The 25,564-nt window shown below is 49.1% G+C and overlaps 18 non-coding genes across 18 annotated transcripts; 6 read left to right on the forward strand and 12 right to left on the reverse strand.

Moving 5' to 3' along the window:
- Positions 1-2,447: 2,447 nt before the first annotated feature.
- On the reverse strand, positions 2,448-2,520 carry trnak-cuu (transfer RNA lysine (anticodon CUU)). The gene has a single exon. It is a non-coding gene; the product is annotated as a tRNA-Lys (tRNA).
- Positions 2,521-3,341: 821 nt separating this feature from the next.
- On the reverse strand, positions 3,342-3,413 carry trnam-cau (transfer RNA methionine (anticodon CAU)). The gene has a single exon. It is a non-coding gene; the product is annotated as a tRNA-Met (tRNA).
- Positions 3,414-3,692: 279 nt separating this feature from the next.
- On the forward strand, positions 3,693-3,775 carry trnal-cag (transfer RNA leucine (anticodon CAG)). Its single transcript has one exon. It is a non-coding gene; the product is annotated as a tRNA-Leu (tRNA).
- Positions 3,776-6,564: 2,789 nt separating this feature from the next.
- On the reverse strand, positions 6,565-6,637 carry trnak-cuu (transfer RNA lysine (anticodon CUU)). Its single transcript has one exon. It is a non-coding gene; the product is annotated as a tRNA-Lys (tRNA).
- An 821-nt stretch (positions 6,638-7,458) lies between these two features.
- Positions 7,459-7,530, reverse strand: trnam-cau (transfer RNA methionine (anticodon CAU)). The gene has a single exon. It is a non-coding gene; the product is annotated as a tRNA-Met (tRNA).
- A 279-nt stretch (positions 7,531-7,809) lies between these two features.
- Positions 7,810-7,892, forward strand: trnal-cag (transfer RNA leucine (anticodon CAG)). The gene has a single exon. It is a non-coding gene; the product is annotated as a tRNA-Leu (tRNA).
- Positions 7,893-10,683: 2,791 nt separating this feature from the next.
- Positions 10,684-10,756, reverse strand: trnak-cuu (transfer RNA lysine (anticodon CUU)). Its single transcript has one exon. It is a non-coding gene; the product is annotated as a tRNA-Lys (tRNA).
- An 821-nt stretch (positions 10,757-11,577) lies between these two features.
- trnam-cau (transfer RNA methionine (anticodon CAU)) lies at positions 11,578-11,649 on the reverse strand. Its single transcript has one exon. It is a non-coding gene; the product is annotated as a tRNA-Met (tRNA).
- Positions 11,650-11,928: 279 nt separating this feature from the next.
- On the forward strand, positions 11,929-12,011 carry trnal-cag (transfer RNA leucine (anticodon CAG)). The gene has a single exon. It is a non-coding gene; the product is annotated as a tRNA-Leu (tRNA).
- Positions 12,012-14,802: 2,791 nt separating this feature from the next.
- On the reverse strand, positions 14,803-14,875 carry trnak-cuu (transfer RNA lysine (anticodon CUU)). Its single transcript has one exon. It is a non-coding gene; the product is annotated as a tRNA-Lys (tRNA).
- An 819-nt stretch (positions 14,876-15,694) lies between these two features.
- On the reverse strand, positions 15,695-15,766 carry trnam-cau (transfer RNA methionine (anticodon CAU)). Its single transcript has one exon. It is a non-coding gene; the product is annotated as a tRNA-Met (tRNA).
- Positions 15,767-16,045: 279 nt separating this feature from the next.
- Positions 16,046-16,128, forward strand: trnal-cag (transfer RNA leucine (anticodon CAG)). The gene has a single exon. It is a non-coding gene; the product is annotated as a tRNA-Leu (tRNA).
- Positions 16,129-18,919: 2,791 nt separating this feature from the next.
- On the reverse strand, positions 18,920-18,992 carry trnak-cuu (transfer RNA lysine (anticodon CUU)). The gene has a single exon. It is a non-coding gene; the product is annotated as a tRNA-Lys (tRNA).
- Positions 18,993-19,813: 821 nt separating this feature from the next.
- Positions 19,814-19,885, reverse strand: trnam-cau (transfer RNA methionine (anticodon CAU)). The gene has a single exon. It is a non-coding gene; the product is annotated as a tRNA-Met (tRNA).
- Positions 19,886-20,164: 279 nt separating this feature from the next.
- trnal-cag (transfer RNA leucine (anticodon CAG)) lies at positions 20,165-20,247 on the forward strand. Its single transcript has one exon. It is a non-coding gene; the product is annotated as a tRNA-Leu (tRNA).
- A 2,791-nt stretch (positions 20,248-23,038) lies between these two features.
- Positions 23,039-23,111, reverse strand: trnak-cuu (transfer RNA lysine (anticodon CUU)). The gene has a single exon. It is a non-coding gene; the product is annotated as a tRNA-Lys (tRNA).
- An 821-nt stretch (positions 23,112-23,932) lies between these two features.
- On the reverse strand, positions 23,933-24,004 carry trnam-cau (transfer RNA methionine (anticodon CAU)). Its single transcript has one exon. It is a non-coding gene; the product is annotated as a tRNA-Met (tRNA).
- Positions 24,005-24,283: 279 nt separating this feature from the next.
- Positions 24,284-24,366, forward strand: trnal-cag (transfer RNA leucine (anticodon CAG)). Its single transcript has one exon. It is a non-coding gene; the product is annotated as a tRNA-Leu (tRNA).
- The last annotated feature ends 1,198 nt before the right edge of the window (positions 24,367-25,564 follow it).

Below are 25,564 nucleotides of genomic sequence, written 5' to 3' on the forward strand. Positions count from 1 at the left end.
GCAACCTGGCTCGCCGTCAAGCAATCCATCCCTGGTCTCCCACGTGACAGGCGGGGATACGCACCACTATACTAACGAGGAGCGCTTGCTTGGCGCTTGAAGACACTTCCTCTTGCGGCTACTACTGTTTCCGGTTTCGTCTTTTCTTTTCATTCCTCCCAGAGGAGCGCATGAAAACGTTTCCATCTGCGCCATCCTCACCCCTCCAATGCTATGGTCCCTGCTCCTCCTGGTGCACTGCAAACACTCATTCAGCCGGTTCTTTCAGTTTGAATAATTAGGTCTTCAAAGGCTGGAAGTAGGGCGCAAAAGACATGCCAATGCCAAAAGCGTGGCTGTGTGCTTCCAGCTGTGAAATGTCACTGGTGGATGTTGAAGACTACTTCCAAGGCAGCAGGTCCAAGCGATTTAGCGTTTGTACAAGAAGCAGGAAGAGAGAAACGGCACTCCGCCTTTTTCTGGGCAGGCCGAAGCGACAGGAGAAGGGCGCCGTAGTGGGCAGGATTCGAGCCGACGCGGGGAGACCCCAATGGCTTTCTAGCCCATCGTCTTAACCGCTCGGCCACGACTACAGGGAGCGCCGCCGCCGCCGGCTTGCGATCATTTAACACGGAGGGCGAGGCGGCGGCGGTAACCTTTTTCAATGTCGCTCTCCGCTTCCCCCCAAAAAAAAGCCAAATGACATGCTAGCACTCGGACACCCTTCAGAAGACTGAAGGGTGGCTTAAAGCTGGAAGGATTAGGTCTCCCCGTTCCGACGCGACAATCGAACTTCCTTAGGCAGAGAGAAAGCAACATCGAGGAGCGTCAACAAGACTTTAGAAGCTGCGCCACACGCCACTTTCAGTCGCAGTCACAGCAGTTTTAAAGGCAGGAATCGCCTTTGCGAACGCCATGAGAAACAGAACGCAAGCTCAGGTCCTGCGGTTTAACAAACAGCCACGGCTTTCATGCGACTGGACATTTCTTTTCTGGAGCGAATTCACTTTCAACTTCAAGAAATTCACACAACTTGCGAAATACGAAATACAAATCTGGCTCATCGCTGCACAAGAAATACCGCCGGCTGGCAAGAAAATGACAACGGTGTTTTTCCTTAACGAAAAACTTCCCATGGAGAAAAACAACGGCTGTGCGTCTCTGTCGGCTTGATTCAGTTTAATGCAAGTATTCATTCTCCTCCTGGAAAATACAGCTTGCGAAAGATGAAATACAATTCTTGGCTTTTCTGGGTGAGTGCAGAAGAAATCCTGCCGGCTGGCAGAAGAATTCCAGCCTTTTTTACTCTTTAACCAGAAACTTGCGAATGATACAAAGCAAGCGGGGTGCGTTTCTGTGCAGCTGTTAACTGAACAGCTGCTGCTTCAAGCCCACCCAGGGCTCATTCCGATTTCAACATCATGCCCCCTGAAGGTAGACTGGATTTCTTTGCGAAGCATTCACCTTTTGGACGTTTCAGGAAAGGTGCGTGTCGATGCCAGACTTGAAAAGCTTTCCATACAAAGAAACAACATAGTGCTTTTGATTGATGGGAAACGGCAAGAGCGGTTTGAGCAGCTCCGGCCTCTCAACCGCTTTACAATGTGATCGGCACCTCGGTAGCCAGTTTAGAAGGCTGAAAAGGATGCTGGAAGCACAGCGACGTTCTAAAACCAGCGCTTGAAAAGCATCTGCATACATAAAATGTCCATTTCCCCAAAGCTGAATCTGCATCTTCAGAAGATTGTCAGCTATACGTTTTCGTTCTTTGTTTCCTTTTTTTACGACAAGCTTTCGAGAAATGAACTGTCTATTGTGATGAAGGCTGCATTAGAAATTGTGCATCTAGCTTAGTTCAATGAAATCGGGAGGTGCACCTGTCTCAAGCGGATGGCTCTTTGCAGGCACACTACGGAAACCTGCGGGCGCAAGTTGGGAGAAGTGACTCTTGCAGAGTGTTGAGCTTCGAGAAGAGGGCTCCGCTCAGGAAGATATTTCCACATGTTGAAGAGTCGCTTTTCGCCCTTTCTTTCCCACATTTTTCCAGTGCGGTTATTGATCGCGTTCAAAATGTTTTCCCAACGTACGTGTTACCTGCAAAATCACAGTGAAACTGTTATGCCCAAAAGATTCCTAATAGTTATTGTATTAGAATAGCTCTCCAATTTCTTAGCCTTCGTACACGCAATGTTTAAGGAAACGCTAGAGTAAATGAAACTGTAAATAGACAGGAGCTCTTCTTAGTTTTCATACAAGTTATGATGGCTGCAGCTCCTATCTGCGTCCCGGTGACCGGAGCCAAGGGATTATCTGCGGAACCCTTGATTTATCTCTCGGGCAAGGAGCTAGATACGCCCTTTTCATCTCGGTTTGATCACACCTGTGCATTAAAACGCAGTGCTCGGTACCATCGAGGTGTAAGAGGTTCAAGGATGAGCGGGAAACTTTGTTAATAAGGAGACGGGCACCGCCCAACGTGGGGCTCGAACCCACGACCCTGAGATTAAGAGTCTCATGCTCTACCGACTGAGCTAGCCGGGCGCCGGTAGAGCTGGTGGTTAACTTGTCCCTGTTGACGGCAATTTGACAAGGTATACTTCCTGGCTTTTCATCATGTGCTGACCGGATTCGAGAGTAGCACACCCTGTTCTTTGTTGATTACTGTACCTCCAGCAGCGCAAATGTCAGTAATCATTGAAATGTACGACCTACAATCTCCTCAGCATGCCCGCGTGGACTCCTCAGTGATCATCCTTCTACGTTCTGCTGTAGTTTTCATGCAAGTGAAAACCGTGCTCCAAATAACAGCGGCACAGTTGTATCCTGCGGTAAGCATTCTTCTAATTCCATCGTTTTGCTCCAGGTAAAAGGTAGCGCATCATAGTGTTGATATTCCAAGGTTTCAGAGTCCGTATTGGATGGCTTGGATGCAGACATCGCTCAGAGCTCCCAGTATGATTTTCCCGAGTTCAGTTTTGCAGTGTTTTAGTGCTTTACTACTTCCAGTGGGCCTTTGAATGCTCTGCTAAGTAGAGACGTGACATAATTACTAATGCGACCGAGTGTGCTGGCTGTTCCTGGTTCGTAATGATTACAGTGAGAAATCAATATAAACATAACTGCTTCGATTTCGAGGTTCAGTTGAAGCTTTCAAAGAAACTATCAAAGACCTCAGAACAACCGAAGACACATTTGGTCATCTCCGTATTGGTGAAGATTAAAGAGTCCCGCAAGTGTCAAGCTTGCACAAACACACACCAGAGAGAAACTCAGGACAGAATTTAAAGAAAGGGAGATGCAGACTATTTGAAGGCACTTTGCTAACCCAATGGCATGCTTATGAATCGTGCATAGGACACACGTAGCAGAGGATGGTTTCGATCCATCGACCTCTGGGTTATGGGCCCAGCACGCTTCCGCTGCGCCACTCTGCTGACGGCCCCTCTGCGTGTGGCGCACAACTGCTCTTTTTATTTCCTACATAAGTGATGAAAGAGTTGAAAGTTTCAACGACAAACGCAGACGTCACTTTGAGCGCTTGGTGTTGTAGCACAAATCATCACATGCTGCTCTACACTGGATTATAAAAGCCGACACATTTTCCAAACATTTTAATGCTGGAGTCACACTGTAGTATTAATAACAGTGCGATACTCGAGGAGCGTAGTGGGATCGCGGTGGCTCATCAGACCGCCCCGGGACAGGGGGCCCGCGTCAGGATGGCCGAGCGGTCTAAGGCGCTGCGTTCAGGTCGCAGTCTCCCCTGGAGGCGTGGGTTCGAATCCCACTCCTGACAAAAAGCTTGCTCAGTGCCGTCTCCAGTCGGGTGCAAATGGGTGAAGCAGCCTGACGCAGGGAACGTGCGCCGATAGGCGTAGGTGTATCCCCTGCCTCTTCCGATTTAGCTCGTGCTCCATAGGATGGAAGCGGATGCTCTGGCTTTTTGACTCGAATATAACCTGATCACAACAGAAGGCCGTGCAGCCCAGTGCTGGTTTAAGAATGCCTCGTGTCTTCAGGCCCCTATTCCTTCAGGTTACCCCTTTGGAATAGTCGTCCGAAAAAGACGGGAAAGGAAAAGCATGTAAGCTCCCACACACTGCGTTAGCATTAGCGGTTGGAATCTGATGGGAGAAAAGCAACCTGGCTCGCCGTCAAGCAATCCATCCCTGGTCTCCCACGTGACAGGCGGGGATACGCACCACTATACTAACGAGGAGCGCTTGCTTGGCGCTTGAAGACACTTCCTCTTGCGGCTACTACTGTTTCCGGTTTCGTCTTTTCTTTTCATTCCTCCCAGAGGAGCGCATGAAAACGTTTCCATCTGCGCCATCCTCACCCCTCCAATGCTATGGTCCCTGCTCCTCCTGGTGCACTGCAAACACTCATTCAGCCGGTTCTTTCAGTTTGAATAATTAGGTCTTCAAAGGCTGGAAGTAGGGCGCAAAAGACATGCCAATGCCAAAAGCGTGGCTGTGTGCTTCCAGCTGTGAAATGTCACTGGTGGATGTTGAAGACTACTTCCAAGGCAGCAGGTCCAAGCGATTTAGCGTTTGTACAAGAAGCAGGAAGAGAGAAACGGCACTCCGCCTTTTTCTGGGCAGGCCGAAGCGACAGGAGAAGGGCGCCGTAGTGGGCAGGATTCGAGCCGACGCGGGGAGACCCCAATGGCTTTCTAGCCCATCGTCTTAACCGCTCGGCCACGACTACAGGGAGCGCCGCCGCCGCCGGCTTGCGATCATTTAACACGGAGGGCGAGGCGGCGGCGGTAACCTTTTTCAATGTCGCTCTCCGCTTCCCCCCAAAAAAAAGCCAAATGACATGCTAGCACTCGGACACCCTTCAGAAGACTGAAGGGTGGCTTAAAGCTGGAAGGATTAGGTCTCCCCGTTCCGACGCGACAATCGAACTTCCTTAGGCAGAGAGAAAGCAACATCGAGGAGCGTCAACAAGACTTTAGAAGCTGCGCCACACGCCACTTTCAGTCGCAGTCACAGCAGTTTTAAAGGCAGGAATCGCCTTTGCGAACGCCATGAGAAACAGAACGCAAGCTCAGGTCCTGCGGTTTAACAAACAGCCACGGCTTTCATGCGACTGGACATTTCTTTTCTGGAGCGAATTCACTTTCAACTTCAAGAAATTCACACAACTTGCGAAATACGAAATACAAATCTGGCTCATCGCTGCACAAGAAATACCGCCGGCTGGCAAGAAAATGACAACGGTGTTTTTCCTTAACGAAAAACTTCCCATGGAGAAAAACAACGGCTGTGCGTCTCTGTCGGCTTGATTCAGTTTAATGCAAGTATTCATTCTCCTCCTGGAAAATACAGCTTGCGAAAGATGAAATACAATTCTTGGCTTTTCTGGGTGAGTGCAGAAGAAATCCTGCCGGCTGGCAGAAGAATTCCAGCCTTTTTTACTCTTTAACCAGAAACTTGCGAATGATACAAAGCAAGCGGGGTGCGTTTCTGTGCAGCTGTTAACTGAACAGCTGCTGCTTCAAGCCCACCCAGGGCTCATTCCGATTTCAACATCATGCCCCCTGAAGGTAGACTGGATTTCTTTGCGAAGCATTCACCTTTTGGACGTTTCAGGAAAGGTGCGTGTCGATGCCAGACTTGAAAAGCTTTCCATACAAAGAAACAACATAGTGCTTTTAATTGATGGGAAACGGCAAGAGCGGTTTGAGCAGCTCCGGCCTCTCAACCGCTTTACAATGTGATCGGCACCTCGGTAGCCAGTTTAGAAGGCTGAAAAGGATGCTGGAAGCACAGCGACGTTCTAAAACCAGCGCTTGAAAAGCATCTGCATACATAAAATGTCCATTTCCCCAAAGCTGAATCTGCATCTTCAGAAGATTGTCAGCTATACGTTTTCGTTCTTTGTTTCCTTTTTTTACGACAAGCTTTTGAGAAATGAACTGTCTATTGTGATGAAGGCTGCATTAGAAATTGTGCATCTAGCTTAGTTCAATGAAATCGGGAGGTGCACCTGTCTCAAGCGGATGGCTCTTTGCAGGCACACTACGGAAACCTGCGGGCGCAAGTTGGGAGAAGTGACTCTTGCAGAGTGTTGAGCTTCGAGAAGAGGGCTCCGCTCAGGAAGATATTTCCACATGTTGAAGAGTCGCTTTTCGCCCTTTCTTTCCCACATTTTTCCAGTGCGGTTATTGATCGCGTTCAAAATGTTTTCCCAACGTACGTGTTACCTGCAAAATCACAGTGAAACTGTTATGCCCAAAAGATTCCTAATAGTTATTGTATTAGAATAGCTCTCCAATTTCTTAGCCTTCGTACACGCAATGTTTAAGGAAACGCTAGAGTAAATGAAACTGTAAATAGACAGGAGCTCTTCTTAGTTTTCATACAAGTTATGATGGCTGCAGCTCCTATCTGCGTCCCGGTGACCGGAGCCAAGGGATTATCTGCGGAACCCTTGATTTATCTCTCGGGCAAGGAGCTAGATACGCCCTTTTCATCTCGGTTTGATCACACCTGTGCATTAAAACGCAGTGCTCGGTACCATCGAGGTGTAAGAGGTTCAAGGATGAGCGGGAAACTTTGTTAATAAGGAGACGGGCACCGCCCAACGTGGGGCTCGAACCCACGACCCTGAGATTAAGAGTCTCATGCTCTACCGACTGAGCTAGCCGGGCGCCGGTAGAGCTGGTGGTTAACTTGTCCCTGTTGACGGCAATTTGACAAGGTATACTTCCTGGCTTTTCATCATGTGCTGACCGGATTCGAGAGTAGCACACCCTGTTCTTTGTTGATTACTGTACCTTCAGCAGCGCAAATGTCAGTAATCATTGAAATGTACGACCTACAATCTCCTCAGCATGCCCGCGTGGACTCCTCAGTGATCATCCTTCTACGTTCTGCTGTAGTTTTCATGCAAGTGAAAACCGTGCTCCAAATAACAGCGGCACAGTTGTATCCTGCGGTAAGCATTCTTCTAATTCCATCGTTTTGCTCCAGGTAAAAGGTAGCGCATCATAGTGTTGATATTCCAAGGTTTCAGAGTCCGTATTGGATGGCTTGGATGCAGACATCGCTCAGAGCTCCCAGTATGATTTTCCCGAGTTCAGTTTTGCAGTGTTTTAGTGCTTTACTACTTCCAGTGGGCCTTTGAATGCTCTGCTAAGTAGAGACGTGACATAATTACTAATGCGACCGAGTGTGCTGGCTGTTCCTGGTTCGTAATGATTACAGTGAGAAATCAATATAAACATAACTGCTTCGATTTCGAGGTTCAGTTGAAGCTTTCAAAGAAACTATCAAAGACCTCAGAACAACCGAAGACACATTTGGTCATCTCCGTATTGGTGAAGATTAAAGAGTCCCGCAAGTGTCAAGCTTGCACAAACACACACCAGAGAGAAACTCAGGACAGAATTTAAAGAAAGGGAGATGCAGACTATTTGAAGGCACTTTGCTAACCCAATGGCATGCTTATGAATCGTGCATAGGACACACGTAGCAGAGGATGGTTTCGATCCATCGACCTCTGGGTTATGGGCCCAGCACGCTTCCGCTGCGCCACTCTGCTGACGGCCCCTCTGCGTGTGGCGCACAACTGCTCTTTTTATTTCCTACATAAGTGATGAAAGAGTTGAAAGTTTCAACGACAAACGCAGACGTCACTTTGAGCGCTTGGTGTTGTAGCACAAATCATCACATGCTGCTCTACACTGGATTATAAAAGCCGACACATTTTCCAAACATTTTAATGCTGGAGTCACACTGTAGTATTAATAACAGTGCGATACTCGAGGAGCGTAGTGGGATCGCGGTGGCTCATCAGACCGCCCCGGGACAGGGGGCCCGCGTCAGGATGGCCGAGCGGTCTAAGGCGCTGCGTTCAGGTCGCAGTCTCCCCTGGAGGCGTGGGTTCGAATCCCACTCCTGACAAAAAGCTTGCTCAGTGCCGTCTCCAGTCGGGTGCAAATGGGTGAAGCAGCCTGACGCAGGGAACGTGCGCCGATAGGCGTAGGTGTATCCCCTGCCTCTTCCGATTTAGCTCGTGCTCCATAGGATGGAAGCGGATGCTCTGGCTTTTTGACTCGAATATAACCTGATCACAACAGAAGGCCGTGCAGCCCAGTGCTGGTTTAAGAATGCCTCGTGTCTTCAGGCCCCTATTCCTTCAGGTTACCCCTTTGGAATAGTCGTCCGAAAAAGACGGGAAAGGAAAAGCATGTAAGCTCCCACACACTGCGTTAGCATTAGCGGTTGGAATCTGATGGGAGAAAAGCAACCTGGCTCGCCGTCAAGCAATCCATCCCTGGTCTCCCACGTGACAGGCGGGGATACGCACCACTATACTAACGAGGAGCGCTTGCTTGGCGCTTGAAGACACTTCCTCTTGCGGCTACTACTGTTTCCGGTTTCGTCTTTTCTTTTCATTCCTCCCAGAGGAGCGCATGAAAACGTTTCCATCTGCGCCATCCTCACCCCTCCAATGCTATGGTCCCTGCTCCTCCTGGTGCACTGCAAACACTCATTCAGCCGGTTCTTTCAGTTTGAATAATTAGGTCTTCAAAGGCTGGAAGTAGGGCGCAAAAGACATGCCAATGCCAAAAGCGTGGCTGTGTGCTTCCAGCTGTGAAATGTCACTGGTGGATGTTGAAGACATTACTTCCAAGGCAGCAGGTCCAAGCGATTTAGCGTTTGTACAAGAAGCAGGAAGAGAGAAACGGCACTCCGCCTTTTTCTGGGCAGGCCGAAGCGACAGGAGAAGGGCGCCGTAGTGGGCAGGATTCGAGCCGACGCGGGGAGACCCCAATGGCTTTCTAGCCCATCGTCTTAACCGCTCGGCCACGACTACAGGGAGCGCCGCCGCCGCCGGCTTGCGATCATTTAACACGGAGGGCGAGGCGGCGGCGGTAACCTTTTTCAATGTCGCTCTCCGCTTCCCCCCAAAAAAAAGCCAAATGACATGCTAGCACTCGGACACCCTTCAGAAGACTGAAGGGTGGCTTAAAGCTGGAAGGATTAGGTCTCCCCGTTCCGACGCGACAATCGAACTTCCTTAGGCAGAGAGAAAGCAACATCGAGGAGCGTCAACAAGACTTTAGAAGCTGCGCCACACGCCACTTTCAGTCGCAGTCACAGCAGTTTTAAAGGCAGGAATCGCCTTTGCGAACGCCATGAGAAACAGAACGCAAGCTCAGGTCCTGCGGTTTAACAAACAGCCACGGCTTTCATGCGACTGGACATTTCTTTTCTGGAGCGAATTCACTTTCAACTTCAAGAAATTCACACAACTTGCGAAATACGAAATACAAATCTGGCTCATCGCTGCACAAGAAATACCGCCGGCTGGCAAGAAAATGACAACGGTGTTTTTCCTTAACGAAAAACTTCCCATGGAGAAAAACAACGGCTGTGCGTCTCTGTCGGCTTGATTCAGTTTAATGCAAGTATTCATTCTCCTCCTGGAAAATACAGCTTGCGAAAGATGAAATACAATTCTTGGCTTTTCTGGGTGAGTGCAGAAGAAATCCTGCCGGCTGGCAGAAGAATTCCAGCCTTTTTTACTCTTTAACCAGAAACTTGCGAATGATACAAAGCAAGCGGGGTGCGTTTCTGTGCAGCTGTTAACTGAACAGCTGCTGCTTCAAGCCCACCCAGGGCTCATTCCGATTTCAACATCATGCCCCCTGAAGGTAGACTGGATTTCTTTGCGAAGCATTCACCTTTTGGACGTTTCAGGAAAGGTGCGTGTCGATGCCAGACTTGAAAAGCTTTCCATACAAAGAAACAACATAGTGCTTTTGATTGATGGGAAACGGCAAGAGCGGTTTGAGCAGCTCCGGCCTCTCAACCGCTTTACAATGTGATCGGCACCTCGGTAGCCAGTTTAGAAGGCTGAAAAGGATGCTGGAAGCACAGCGACGTTCTAAAACCAGCGCTTGAAAAGCATCTGCATACATAAAATGTCCATTTCCCCAAAGCTGAATCTGCATCTTCAGAAGATTGTCAGCTATACGTTTTCGTTCTTTGTTTCCTTTTTTTACGACAAGCTTTCGAGAAATGAACTGTCTATTGTGATGAAGGCTGCATTAGAAATTGTGCATCTAGCTTAGTTCAATGAAATCGGGAGGTGCACCTGTCTCAAGCGGATGGCTCTTTGCAGGCACACTACGGAAACCTGCGGGCGCAAGTTGGGAGAAGTGACTCTTGCAGAGTGTTGAGCTTCGAGAAGAGGGCTCCGCTCAGGAAGATATTTCCACATGTTGAAGAGTCGCTTTTCGCCCTTTCTTTCCCACATTTTTCCAGTGCGGTTATTGATCGCGTTCAAAATGTTTTCCCAACGTACGTGTTACCTGCAAAATCACAGTGAAACTGTTATGCCCAAAAGATTCCTAATAGTTATTGTATTAGAATAGCTCTCCAATTTCTTAGCCTTCGTACACGCAATGTTTAAGGAAACGCTAGAGTAAATGAAACTGTAAATAGACAGGAGCTCTTCTTAGTTTTCATACAAGTTATGATGGCTGCAGCTCCTATCTGCGTCCCGGTGACCGGAGCCAAGGGATTATCTGCGGAACCCTTGATTTATCTCTCGGGCAAGGAGCTAGATACGCCCTTTTCATCTCGGTTTGATCACACCTGTGCATTAAAACGCAGTGCTCGGTACCATCGAGGTGTAAGAGGTTCAAGGATGAGCGGGAAACTTTGTTAATAAGGAGACGGGCACCGCCCAACGTGGGGCTCGAACCCACGACCCTGAGATTAAGAGTCTCATGCTCTACCGACTGAGCTAGCCGGGCGCCGGTAGAGCTGGTGGTTAACTTGTCCCTGTTGACGGCAATTTGACAAGGTATACTTCCTGGCTTTTCATCATGTGCTGACCGGATTCGAGAGTAGCACACCCTGTTCTTTGTTGATTACTGTACCTCCAGCAGCGCAAATGTCAGTAATCATTGAAATGTACGACCTACAATCTCCTCAGCATGCCCGCGTGGACTCCTCAGTGATCATCCTTCTACGTTCTGCTGTAGTTTTCATGCAAGTGAAAACCGTGCTCCAAATAACAGCGGCACAGTTGTATCCTGCGGTAAGCATTCTTCTAATTCCATCGTTTTGCTCCAGGTAAAAGGTAGCGCATCATAGTGTTGATATTCCAAGGTTTCAGAGTCCGTATTGGATGGCTTGGATGCAGACATCGCTCAGAGCTCCCAGTATGATTTTCCCGAGTTCAGTTTTGCAGTGTTTTAGTGCTTTACTACTTCCAGTGGGCCTTTGAATGCTCTGCTAAGTAGAGACGTGACATAATTACTAATGCGACCGAGTGTGCTGGCTGTTCCTGGTTCGTAATGATTACAGTGAGAAATCAATATAAACATAACTGCTTCGATTTCGAGGTTCAGTTGAAGCTTTCAAAGAAACTATCAAAGACCTCAGAACAACCGAAGACACATTTGGTCATCTCCGTATTGGTGAAGATTAAAGAGTCCCGCAAGTGTCAAGCTTGCACAAACACACACCAGAGAGAAACTCAGGACAGAATTTAAAGAAAGGGAGATGCAGACTATTTGAAGGCACTTTGCTAACCCAATGGCATGCTTATGAATCGTGCATAGGACACACGTAGCAGAGGATGGTTTCGATCCATCGACCTCTGGGTTATGGGCCCAGCACGCTTCCGCTGCGCCACTCTGCTGACGGCCCCTCTGCGTGTGGCGCACAACTGCTCTTTTTATTTCCTACATAAGTGATGAAAGAGTTGAAAGTTTCAACGACAAACGCAGACGTCACTTTGAGCGCTTGGTGTTGTAGCACAAATCATCACATGCTGCTCTACACTGGATTATAAAAGCCGACACATTTTCCAAACATTTTAATGCTGGAGTCACACTGTAGTATTAATAACAGTGCGATACTCGAGGAGCGTAGTGGGATCGCGGTGGCTCATCAGACCGCCCCGGGACAGGGGGCCCGCGTCAGGATGGCCGAGCGGTCTAAGGCGCTGCGTTCAGGTCGCAGTCTCCCCTGGAGGCGTGGGTTCGAATCCCACTCCTGACAAAAAGCTTGCTCAGTGCCGTCTCCAGTCGGGTGCAAATGGGTGAAGCAGCCTGACGCAGGGAACGTGCGCCGATAGGCGTAGGTGTATCCCCTGCCTCTTCCGATTTAGCTCGTGCTCCATAGGATGGAAGCGGATGCTCTGGCTTTTTGACTCGAATATAACCTGATCACAACAGAAGGCCGTGCAGCCCAGTGCTGGTTTAAGAATGCCTCGTGTCTTCAGGCCCCTATTCCTTCAGGTTACCCCTTTGGAATAGTCGTCCGAAAAAGACGGGAAAGGAAAAGCATGTAAGCTCCCACACACTGCGTTAGCATTAGCGGTTGGAATCTGATGGGAGAAAAGCAACCTGGCTCGCCGTCAAGCAATCCATCCCTGGTCTCCCACGTGACAGGCGGGGATACGCACCACTATACTAACGAGGAGCGCTTGCTTGGCGCTTGAAGACACTTCCTCTTGCGGCTACTACTGTTTCCGGTTTCGTCTTTTCTTTTCATTCCTCCCAGAGGAGCGCATGAAAACGTTTCCATCTGCGCCATCCTCACCCCTCCAATGCTATGGTCCCTGCTCCTCCTGGTGCACTGCAAACACTCATTCAGCCGGTTCTTTCAGTTTGAATAATTAGGTCTTCAAAGGCTGGAAGTAGGGCGCAAAAGACATGCCAATGCCAAAAGCGTGGCTGTGTGCTTCCAGCTGTGAAATGTCACTGGTGGATGTTGAAGACATTACTTCCAAGGCAGCAGGTCCAAGCGATTTAGCGTTTGTACAAGAAGCAGGAAGAGAGAAACGGCACTCCGCCTTTTTCTGGGCAGGCCGAAGCGACAGGAGAAGGGCGCCGTAGTGGGCAGGATTCGAGCCGACGCGGGGAGACCCCAATGGCTTTCTAGCCCATCGTCTTAACCGCTCGGCCACGACTACAGGGAGCGCCGCCGCCGCCGGCTTGCGATCATTTAACACGGAGGGCGAGGCGGCGGCGGTAACCTTTTTCAATGTCGCTCTCCGCTTCCCCCCAAAAAAAAGCCAAATGACATGCTAGCACTCGGACACCCTTCAGAAGACTGAAGGGTGGCTTAAAGCTGGAAGGATTAGGTCTCCCCGTTCCGACGCGACAATCGAACTTCCTTAGGCAGAGAGAAAGCAACATCGAGGAGCGTCAACAAGACTTTAGAAGCTGCGCCACACGCCACTTTCAGTCGCAGTCACAGCAGTTTTAAAGGCAGGAATCGCCTTTGCGAACGCCATGAGAAACAGAACGCAAGCTCAGGTCCTGCGGTTTAACAAACAGCCACGGCTTTCATGCGACTGGACATTTCTTTTCTGGAGCGAATTCACTTTCAACTTCAAGAAATTCACACAACTTGCGAAATACGAAATACAAATCTGGCTCATCGCTGCACAAGAAATACCGCCGGCTGGCAAGAAAATGACAACGGTGTTTTTCCTTAACGAAAAACTTCCCATGGAGAAAAACAACGGCTGTGCGTCTCTGTCGGCTTGATTCAGTTTAATGCAAGTATTCATTCTCCTCCTGGAAAATACAGCTTGCGAAAGATGAAATACAATTCTTGGCTTTTCTGGGTGAGTGCAGAAGAAATCCTGCCGGCTGGCAGAAGAATTCCAGCCTTTTTTACTCTTTAACCAGAAACTTGCGAATGATACAAAGCAAGCGGGGTGCGTTTCTGTGCAGCTGTTAACTGAACAGCTGCTGCTTCAAGCCCACCCAGGGCTCATTCCGATTTCAACATCATGCCCCCTGAAGGTAGACTGGATTTCTTTGCGAAGCATTCACCTTTTGGACGTTTCAGGAAAGGTGCGTGTCGATGCCAGACTTGAAAAGCTTTCCATACAAAGAAACAACATAGTGCTTTTGATTGATGGGAAACGGCAAGAGCGGTTTGAGCAGCTCCGGCCTCTCAACCGCTTTACAATGTGATCGGCACCTCGGTAGCCAGTTTAGAAGGCTGAAAAGGATGCTGGAAGCACAGCGACGTTCTAAAACCAGCGCTTGAAAAGCATCTGCATACATAAAATGTCCATTTCCCCAAAGCTGAATCTGCATCTTCAGAAGATTGTCAGCTATACGTTTTCGTTCTTTGTTTCCTTTTTTTACGACAAGCTTTCGAGAAATGAACTGTCTATTGTGATGAAGGCTGCATTAGAAATTGTGCATCTAGCTTAGTTCAATGAAATCGGGAGGTGCACCTGTCTCAAGCGGATGGCTCTTTGCAGGCACACTACGGAAACCTGCGGGCGCAAGTTGGGAGAAGTGACTCTTGCAGAGTGTTGAGCTTCGAGAAGAGGGCTCCGCTCAGGAAGATATTTCCACATGTTGAAGAGTCGCTTTTCGCCCTTTCTTTCCCACATTTTTCCAGTGCGGTTATTGATCGCGTTCAAAATGTTTTCCCAACGTACGTGTTACCTGCAAAATCACAGTGAAACTGTTATGCCCAAAAGATTCCTAATAGTTATTGTATTAGAATAGCTCTCCAATTTCTTAGCCTTCGTACACGCAATGTTTAAGGAAACGCTAGAGTAAATGAAACTGTAAATAGACAGGAGCTCTTCTTAGTTTTCATACAAGTTATGATGGCTGCAGCTCCTATCTGCGTCCCGGTGACCGGAGCCAAGGGATTATCTGCGGAACCCTTGATTTATCTCTCGGGCAAGGAGCTAGATACGCCCTTTTCATCTCGGTTTGATCACACCTGTGCATTAAAACGCAGTGCTCGGTACCATCGAGGTGTAAGAGGTTCAAGGATGAGCGGGAAACTTTGTTAATAAGGAGACGGGCACCGCCCAACGTGGGGCTCGAACCCACGACCCTGAGATTAAGAGTCTCATGCTCTACCGACTGAGCTAGCCGGGCGCCGGTAGAGCTGGTGGTTAACTTGTCCCTGTTGACGGCAATTTGACAAGGTATACTTCCTGGCTTTTCATCATGTGCTGACCGGATTCGAGAGTAGCACACCCTGTTCTTTGTTGATTACTGTACCTCCAGCAGCGCAAATGTCAGTAATCATTGAAATGTACGACCTACAATCTCCTCAGCATGCCCGCGTGGACTCCTCAGTGATCATCCTTCTACGTTCTGCTGTAGTTTTCATGCAAGTGAAAACCGTGCTCCAAATAACAGCGGCACAGTTGTATCCTGCGGTAAGCATTCTTCTAATTCCATCGTTTTGCTCCAGGTAAAAGGTAGCGCATCATAGTGTTGATATTCCAAGGTTTCAGAGTCCGTATTGGATGGCTTGGATGCAGACATCGCTCAGAGCTCCCAGTATGATTTTCCCGAGTTCAGTTTTGCAGTGTTTTAGTGCTTTACTACTTCCAGTGGGCCTTTGAATGCTCTGCTAAGTAGAGACGTGACATAATTACTAATGCGACCGAGTGTGCTGGCTGTTCCTGGTTCGTAATGATTACAGTGAGAAATCAATATAAACATAACTGCTTCGATTTCGAGGTTCAGTTGAAGCTTTCAAAGAAACTATCAAAGACCTCAGAACAACCGAAGACACATTTGGTCATCTCCGTATTGGTGAAGATTAAAGAGTCCCGCAAGTGTCAAGCTTGCACAAACACACCAGAGAGAAACTCAGGACAGAATTTAAAGAAAGGGAGATGCAGACTATTTGAAGGCACTTTGCTAACCCAATGGCATGCTTATGAATCGTGCATAGGACACACGTAGCAGAGGATGGTTTCGATCCATCGACCTCTGGGTTATGGGCCCAGCACGCTTCCGCTGCGCCACTCTGCTGACGGCCCCTCTGCGTGTGGCGCACAACTGCTCTTTTTATTTCCTACATAAGTGATGAAAGAGTTGAAAGTTTCAACGACAAACGCAGACGTCACTTTGAGCGCTTGGTGTTGTAGCACAAATCATCACATGCTGCTCTACACTGGATTATAAAAGCCGACACATTTTCCAAACATTTTAATGCTGGAGTCACACTGTAGTATTAATAACAGTGCGATACTCGAGGAGCGTAGTGGGATCGCGGTGGCTCATCAGACCGCCCCGGGACAGGGGGCCCGCGTCAGGATGGCCGAGCGGTCTAAGGCGCTGCGTTCAGGTCGCAGTCTCCCCTGGAGGCGTGGGTTCGAATCCCACTCCTGACAAAAAGCTTGCTCAGTGCCGTCTCCAGTCGGGTGCAAATGGGTGAAGCAGCCTGACGCAGGGAACGTGCGCCGATAGGCGTAGGTGTATCCCCTGCCTCTTCCGATTTAGCTCGTGCTCCATAGGATGGAAGCGGATGCTCTGGCTTTTTGACTCGAATATAACCTGATCACAACAGAAGGCCGTGCAGCCCAGTGCTGGTTTAAGAATGCCTCGTGTCTTCAGGCCCCTATTCCTTCAGGTTACCCCTTTGGAATAGTCGTCCGAAAAAGACGGGAAAGGAAAAGCATGTAAGCTCCCACACACTGCGTTAGCATTAGCGGTTGGAATCTGATGGGAGAAAAGCAACCTGGCTCGCCGTCAAGCAATCCATCCCTGGTCTCCCACGTGACAGGCGGGGATACGCACCACTATACTAACGAGGAGCGCTTGCTTGGCGCTTGAAGACACTTCCTCTTGCGGCTACTACTGTTTCCGGTTTCGTCTTTTCTTTTCATTCCTCCCAGAGGAGCGCATGAAAACGTTTCCATCTGCGCCATCCTCACCCCTCCAATGCTATGGTCCCTGCTCCTCCTGGTGCACTGCAAACACTCATTCAGCCGGTTCTTTCAGTTTGAATAATTAGGTCTTCAAAGGCTGGAAGTAGGGCGCAAAAGACATGCCAATGCCAAAAGCGTGGCTGTGTGCTTCCAGCTGTGAAATGTCACTGGTGGATGTTGAAGACATTACTTCCAAGGCAGCAGGTCCAAGCGATTTAGCGTTTGTACAAGAAGCAGGAAGAGAGAAACGGCACTCCGCCTTTTTCTGGGCAGGCCGAAGCGACAGGAGAAGGGCGCCGTAGTGGGCAGGATTCGAGCCGACGCGGGGAGACCCCAATGGCTTTCTAGCCCATCGTCTTAACCGCTCGGCCACGACTACAGGGAGCGCCGCCGCCGCCGGCTTGCGATCATTTAACACGGAGGGCGAGGCGGCGGCGGTAACCTTTTTCAATGTCGCTCTCCGCTTCCCCCCAAAAAAAAGCCAAATGACATGCTAGCACTCGGACACCCTTCAGAAGACTGAAGGGTGGCTTAAAGCTGGAAGGATTAGGTCTCCCCGTTCCGACGCGACAATCGAACTTCCTTAGGCAGAGAGAAAGCAACATCGAGGAGCGTCAACAAGACTTTAGAAGCTGCGCCACACGCCACTTTCAGTCGCAGTCACAGCAGTTTTAAAGGCAGGAATCGCCTTTGCGAACGCCATGAGAAACAGAACGCAAGCTCAGGTCCTGCGGTTTAACAAACAGCCACGGCTTTCATGCGACTGGACATTTCTTTTCTGGAGCGAATTCACTTTCAACTTCAAGAAATTCACACAACTTGCGAAATACGAAATACAAATCTGGCTCATCGCTGCACAAGAAATACCGCCGGCTGGCAAGAAAATGACAACGGTGTTTTTCCTTAACGAAAAACTTCCCATGGAGAAAAACAACGGCTGTGCGTCTCTGTCGGCTTGATTCAGTTTAATGCAAGTATTCATTCTCCTCCTGGAAAATACAGCTTGCGAAAGATGAAATACAATTCTTGGCTTTTCTGGGTGAGTGCAGAAGAAATCCTGCCGGCTGGCAGAAGAATTCCAGCCTTTTTTACTCTTTAACCAGAAACTTGCGAATGATACAAAGCAAGCGGGGTGCGTTTCTGTGCAGCTGTTAACTGAACAGCTGCTGCTTCAAGCCCACCCAGGGCTCATTCCGATTTCAACATCATGCCCCCTGAAGGTAGACTGGATTTCTTTGCGAAGCATTCACCTTTTGGACGTTTCAGGAAAGGTGCGTGTCGATGCCAGACTTGAAAAGCTTTCCATACAAAGAAACAACATAGTGCTTTTGATTGATGGGAAACGGCAAGAGCGGTTTGAGCAGCTCCGGCCTCTCAACCGCTTTACAATGTGATCGGCACCTCGGTAGCCAGTTTAGAAGGCTGAAAAGGATGCTGGAAGCACAGCGACGTTCTAAAACCAGCGCTTGAAAAGCATCTGCATACATAAAATGTCCATTTCCCCAAAGCTGAATCTGCATCTTCAGAAGATTGTCAGCTATACGTTTTCGTTCTTTGTTTCCTTTTTTTACGACAAGCTTTCGAGAAATGAACTGTCTATTGTGATGAAGGCTGCATTAGAAATTGTGCATCTAGCTTAGTTCAATGAAATCGGGAGGTGCACCTGTCTCAAGCGGATGGCTCTTTGCAGGCACACTACGGAAACCTGCGGGCGCAAGTTGGGAGAAGTGACTCTTGCAGAGTGTTGAGCTTCGAGAAGAGGGCTCCGCTCAGGAAGATATTTCCACATGTTGAAGAGTCGCTTTTCGCCCTTTCTTTCCCACATTTTTCCAGTGCGGTTATTGATCGCGTTCAAAATGTTTTCCCAACGTACGTGTTACCTGCAAAATCACAGTGAAACTGTTATGCCCAAAAGATTCCTAATAGTTATTGTATTAGAATAGCTCTCCAATTTCTTAGCCTTCGTACACGCAATGTTTAAGGAAACGCTAGAGTAAATGAAACTGTAAATAGACAGGAGCTCTTCTTAGTTTTCATACAAGTTATGATGGCTGCAGCTCCTATCTGCGTCCCGGTGACCGGAGCCAAGGGATTATCTGCGGAACCCTTGATTTATCTCTCGGGCAAGGAGCTAGATACGCCCTTTTCATCTCGGTTTGATCACACCTGTGCATTAAAACGCAGTGCTCGGTACCATCGAGGTGTAAGAGGTTCAAGGATGAGCGGGAAACTTTGTTAATAAGGAGACGGGCACCGCCCAACGTGGGGCTCGAACCCACGACCCTGAGATTAAGAGTCTCATGCTCTACCGACTGAGCTAGCCGGGCGCCGGTAGAGCTGGTGGTTAACTTGTCCCTGTTGACGGCAATTTGACAAGGTATACTTCCTGGCTTTTCATCATGTGCTGACCGGATTCGAGAGTAGCACACCCTGTTCTTTGTTGATTACTGTACCTCCAGCAGCGCAAATGTCAGTAATCATTGAAATGTACGACCTACAATCTCCTCAGCATGCCCGCGTGGACTCCTCAGTGATCATCCTTCTACGTTCTGCTGTAGTTTTCATGCAAGTGAAAACCGTGCTCCAAATAACAGCGGCACAGTTGTATCCTGCGGTAAGCATTCTTCTAATTCCATCGTTTTGCTCCAGGTAAAAGGTAGCGCATCATAGTGTTGATATTCCAAGGTTTCAGAGTCCGTATTGGATGGCTTGGATGCAGACATCGCTCAGAGCTCCCAGTATGATTTTCCCGAGTTCAGTTTTGCAGTGTTTTAGTGCTTTACTACTTCCAGTGGGCCTTTGAATGCTCTGCTAAGTAGAGACGTGACATAATTACTAATGCGACCGAGTGTGCTGGCTGTTCCTGGTTCGTAATGATTACAGTGAGAAATCAATATAAACATAACTGCTTCGATTTCGAGGTTCAGTTGAAGCTTTCAAAGAAACTATCAAAGACCTCAGAACAACCGAAGACACATTTGGTCATCTCCGTATTGGTGAAGATTAAAGAGTCCCGCAAGTGTCAAGCTTGCACAAACACACACCAGAGAGAAACTCAGGACAGAATTTAAAGAAAGGGAGATGCAGACTATTTGAAGGCACTTTGCTAACCCAATGGCATGCTTATGAATCGTGCATAGGACACACGTAGCAGAGGATGGTTTCGATCCATCGACCTCTGGGTTATGGGCCCAGCACGCTTCCGCTGCGCCACTCTGCTGACGGCCCCTCTGCGTGTGGCGCACAACTGCTCTTTTTATTTCCTACATAAGTGATGAAAGAGTTGAAAGTTTCAACGACAAACGCAGACGTCACTTTGAGCGCTTGGTGTTGTAGCACAAATCATCACATGCTGCTCTACACTGGATTATAAAAGCCGACACATTTTCCAAACATTTTAATGCTGGAGTCACACTGTAGTATTAATAACAGTGCGATACTCGAGGAGCGTAGTGGGATCGCGGTGGCTCATCAGACCGCCCCGGGACAGGGGGCCCGCGTCAGGATGGCCGAGCGGTCTAAGGCGCTGCGTTCAGGTCGCAGTCTCCCCTGGAGGCGTGGGTTCGAATCCCACTCCTGACAAAAAGCTTGCTCAGTGCCGTCTCCAGTCGGGTGCAAATGGGTGAAGCAGCCTGACGCAGGGAACGTGCGCCGATAGGCGTAGGTGTATCCCCTGCCTCTTCCGATTTAGCTCGTGCTCCATAGGATGGAAGCGGATGCTCTGGCTTTTTGACTCGAATATAACCTGATCACAACAGAAGGCCGTGCAGCCCAGTGCTGGTTTAAGAATGCCTCGTGTCTTCAGGCCCCTATTCCTTCAGGTTACCCCTTTGGAATAGTCGTCCGAAAAAGACGGGAAAGGAAAAGCATGTAAGCTCCCACACACTGCGTTAGCATTAGCGGTTGGAATCTGATGGGAGAAAAGCAACCTGGCTCGCCGTCAAGCAATCCATCCCTGGTCTCCCACGTGACAGGCGGGGATACGCACCACTATACTAACGAGGAGCGCTTGCTTGGCGCTTGAAGACACTTCCTCTTGCGGCTACTACTGTTTCCGGTTTCGTCTTTTCTTTTCATTCCTCCCAGAGGAGCGCATGAAAACGTTTCCATCTGCGCCATCCTCACCCCTCCAATGCTATGGTCCCTGCTCCTCCTGGTGCACTGCAAACACTCATTCAGCCGGTTCTTTCAGTTTGAATAATTAGGTCTTCAAAGGCTGGAAGTAGGGCGCAAAAGACATGCCAATGCCAAAAGCGTGGCTGTGTGCTTCCAGCTGTGAAATGTCACTGGTGGATGTTGAAGACATTACTTCCAAGGCAGCAGGTCCAAGCGATTTAGCGTTTGTACAAGAAGCAGGAAGAGAGAAACGGCACTCCGCCTTTTTCTGGGCAGGCCGAAGCGACAGGAGAAGGGCGCCGTAGTGGGCAGGATTCGAGCCGACGCGGGGAGACCCCAATGGCTTTCTAGCCCATCGTCTTAACCGCTCGGCCACGACTACAGGGAGCGCCGCCGCCGCCGGCTTGCGATCATTTAACACGGAGGGCGAGGCGGCGGCGGTAACCTTTTTCAATGTCGCTCTCCGCTTCCCCCCAAAAAAAAGCCAAATGACATGCTAGCACTCGGACACCCTTCAGAAGACTGAAGGGTGGCTTAAAGCTGGAAGGATTAGGTCTCCCCGTTCCGACGCGACAATCGAACTTCCTTAGGCAGAGAGAAAGCAACATCGAGGAGCGTCAACAAGACTTTAGAAGCTGCGCCACACGCCACTTTCAGTCGCAGTCACAGCAGTTTTAAAGGCAGGAATCGCCTTTGCGAACGCCATGAGAAACAGAACGCAAGCTCAGGTCCTGCGGTTTAACAAACAGCCACGGCTTTCATGCGACTGGACATTTCTTTTCTGGAGCGAATTCACTTTCAACTTCAAGAAATTCACACAACTTGCGAAATACGAAATACAAATCTGGCTCATCGCTGCACAAGAAATACCGCCGGCTGGCAAGAAAATGACAACGGTGTTTTTCCTTAACGAAAAACTTCCCATGGAGAAAAACAACGGCTGTGCGTCTCTGTCGGCTTGATTCAGTTTAATGCAAGTATTCATTCTCCTCCTGGAAAATACAGCTTGCGAAAGATGAAATACAATTCTTGGCTTTTCTGGGTGAGTGCAGAAGAAATCCTGCCGGCTGGCAGAAGAATTCCAGCCTTTTTTACTCTTTAACCAGAAACTTGCGAATGATACAAAGCAAGCGGGGTGCGTTTCTGTGCAGCTGTTAACTGAACAGCTGCTGCTTCAAGCCCACCCAGGGCTCATTCCGATTTCAACATCATGCCCCCTGAAGGTAGACTGGATTTCTTTGCGAAGCATTCACCTTTTGGACGTTTCAGGAAAGGTGCGTGTCGATGCCAGACTTGAAAAGCTTTCCATACAAAGAAACAACATAGTGCTTTTGATTGATGGGAAACGGCAAGAGCGGTTTGAGCAGCTCCGGCCTCTCAACCGCTTTACAATGTGATCGGCACCTCGGTAGCCAGTTTAGAAGGCTGAAAAGGATGCTGGAAGCACAGCGACGTTCTAAAACCAGCGCTTGAAAAGCATCTGCATACATAAAATGTCCATTTCCCCAAAGCTGAATCTGCATCTTCAGAAGATTGTCAGCTATACGTTTTCGTTCTTTGTTTCCTTTTTTTACGACAAGCTTTCGAGAAATGAACTGTCTATTGTGATGAAGGCTGCATTAGAAATTGTGCATCTAGCTTAGTTCAATGAAATCGGGAGGTGCACCTGTCTCAAGCGGATGGCTCTTTGCAGGCACACTACGGAAACCTGCGGGCGCAAGTTGGGAGAAGTGACTCTTGCAGAGTGTTGAGCTTCGAGAAGAGGGCTCCGCTCAGGAAGATATTTCCACATGTTGAAGAGTCGCTTTTCGCCCTTTCTTTCCCACATTTTTCCAGTGCGGTTATTGATCGCGTTCAAAATGTTTTCCCAACGTACGTGTTACCTGCAAAATCACAGTGAAACTGTTATGCCCAAAAGATTCCTAATAGTTATTGTATTAGAATAGCTCTCCAATTTCTTAGCCTTCGTACACGCAATGTTTAAGGAAACGCTAGAGTAAATGAAACTGTAAATAGACAGGAGCTCTTCTTAGTTTTCATACAAGTTATGATGGCTGCAGCTCCTATCTGCGTCCCGGTGACCGGAGCCAAGGGATTATCTGCGGAACCCTTGATTTATCTCTCGGGCAAGGAGCTAGATACGCCCTTTTCATCTCGGTTTGATCACACCTGTGCATTAAAACGCAGTGCTCGGTACCATCGAGGTGTAAGAGGTTCAAGGATGAGCGGGAAACTTTGTTAATAAGGAGACGGGCACCGCCCAACGTGGGGCTCGAACCCACGACCCTGAGATTAAGAGTCTCATGCTCTACCGACTGAGCTAGCCGGGCGCCGGTAGAGCTGGTGGTTAACTTGTCCCTGTTGACGGCAATTTGACAAGGTATACTTCCTGGCTTTTCATCATGTGCTGACCGGATTCGAGAGTAGCACACCCTGTTCTTTGTTGATTACTGTACCTCCAGCAGCGCAAATGTCAGTAATCATTGAAATGTACGACCTACAATCTCCTCAGCATGCCCGCGTGGACTCCTCAGTGATCATCCTTCTACGTTCTGCTGTAGTTTTCATGCAAGTGAAAACCGTGCTCCAAATAACAGCGGCACAGTTGTATCCTGCGGTAAGCATTCTTCTAATTCCATCGTTTTGCTCCAGGTAAAAGGTAGCGCATCATAGTGTTGATATTCCAAGGTTTCAGAGTCCGTATTGGATGGCTTGGATGCAGACATCGCTCAGAGCTCCCAGTATGATTTTCCCGAGTTCAGTTTTGCAGTGTTTTAGTGCTTTACTACTTCCAGTGGGCCTTTGAATGCTCTGCTAAGTAGAGACGTGACATAATTACTAATGCGACCGAGTGTGCTGGCTGTTCCTGGTTCGTAATGATTACAGTGAGAAATCAATATAAACATAACTGCTTCGATTTCGAGGTTCAGTTGAAGCTTTCAAAGAAACTATCAAAGACCTCAGAACAACCGAAGACACATTTGGTCATCTCCGTATTGGTGAAGATTAAAGAGTCCCGCAAGTGTCAAGCTTGCACAAACACACACCAGAGAGAAACTCAGGACAGAATTTAAAGAAAGGGAGATGCAGACTATTTGAAGGCACTTTGCTAACCCAATGGCATGCTTATGAATCGTGCATAGGACACACGTAGCAGAGGATGGTTTCGATCCATCGACCTCTGGGTTATGGGCCCAGCACGCTTCCGCTGCGCCACTCTGCTGACGGCCCCTCTGCGTGTGGCGCACAACTGCTCTTTTTATTTCCTACATAAGTGATGAAAGAGTTGAAAGTTTCAACGACAAACGCAGACGTCACTTTGAGCGCTTGGTGTTGTAGCACAAATCATCACATGCTGCTCTACACTGGATTATAAAAGCCGACACATTTTCCAAACATTTTAATGCTGGAGTCACACTGTAGTATTAATAACAGTGCGATACTCGAGGAGCGTAGTGGGATCGCGGTGGCTCATCAGACCGCCCCGGGACAGGGGGCCCGCGTCAGGATGGCCGAGCGGTCTAAGGCGCTGCGTTCAGGTCGCAGTCTCCCCTGGAGGCGTGGGTTCGAATCCCACTCCTGACAAAAAGCTTGCTCAGTGCCGTCTCCAGTCGGGTGCAAATGGGTGAAGCAGCCTGACGCAGGGAACGTGCGCCGATAGGCGTAGGTGTATCCCCTGCCTCTTCCGATTTAGCTCGTGCTCCATAGGATGGAAGCGGATGCTCTGGCTTTTTGACTCGAATATAACCTGATCACAACAGAAGGCCGTGCAGCCCAGTGCTGGTTTAAGAATGCCTCGTGTCTTCAGGCCCCTATTCCTTCAGGTTACCCCTTTGGAATAGTCGTCCGAAAAAGACGGGAAAGGAAAAGCATGTAAGCTCCCACACACTGCGTTAGCATTAGCGGTTGGAATCTGATGGGAGAAAAGCAACCTGGCTCGCCGTCAAGCAATCCATCCCTGGTCTCCCACGTGACAGGCGGGGATACGCACCACTATACTAACGAGGAGCGCTTGCTTGGCGCTTGAAGACACTTCCTCTTGCGGCTACTACTGTTTCCGGTTTCGTCTTTTCTTTTCATTCCTCCCAGAGGAGCGCATGAAAACGTTTCCATCTGCGCCATCCTCACCCCTCCAATGCTATGGTCCCTGCTCCTCCTGGTGCACTGCAAACACTCATTCAGCCGGTTCTTTCAGTTTGAATAATTAGGTCTTCAAAGGCTGGAAGTAGGGCGCAAAAGACATGCCAATGCCAAAAGCGTGGCTGTGTGCTTCCAGCTGTGAAATGTCACTGGTGGATGTTGAAGACATTACTTCCAAGGCAGCAGGTCCAAGCGATTTAGCGTTTGTACAAGAAGCAGGAAGAGAGAAACGGCACTCCGCCTTTTTCTGGGCAGGCCGAAGCGACAGGAGAAGGGCGCCGTAGTGGGCAGGATTCGAGCCGACGCGGGGAGACCCCAATGGCTTTCTAGCCCATCGTCTTAACCGCTCGGCCACGACTACAGGGAGCGCCGCCGCCGCCGGCTTGCGATCATTTAACACGGAGGGCGAGGCGGCGGCGGTAACCTTTTTCAATGTCGCTCTCCGCTTCCCCCCAAAAAAAAGCCAAATGACATGCTAGCACTCGGACACCCTTCAGAAGACTGAAGGGTGGCTTAAAGCTGGAAGGATTAGGTCTCCCCGTTCCGACGCGACAATCGAACTTCCTTAGGCAGAGAGAAAGCAACATCGAGGAGCGTCAACAAGACTTTAGAAGCTGCGCCACACGCCACTTTCAGTCGCAGT

This window comes from Lepisosteus oculatus, unplaced genomic scaffold (assembly GCF_040954835.1).
Source record: "Lepisosteus oculatus isolate fLepOcu1 unplaced genomic scaffold, fLepOcu1.hap2 HAP2_SCAFFOLD_95, whole genome shotgun sequence".
Taxonomy (NCBI): domain Eukaryota; kingdom Metazoa; phylum Chordata; class Actinopteri; order Semionotiformes; family Lepisosteidae; genus Lepisosteus; species Lepisosteus oculatus.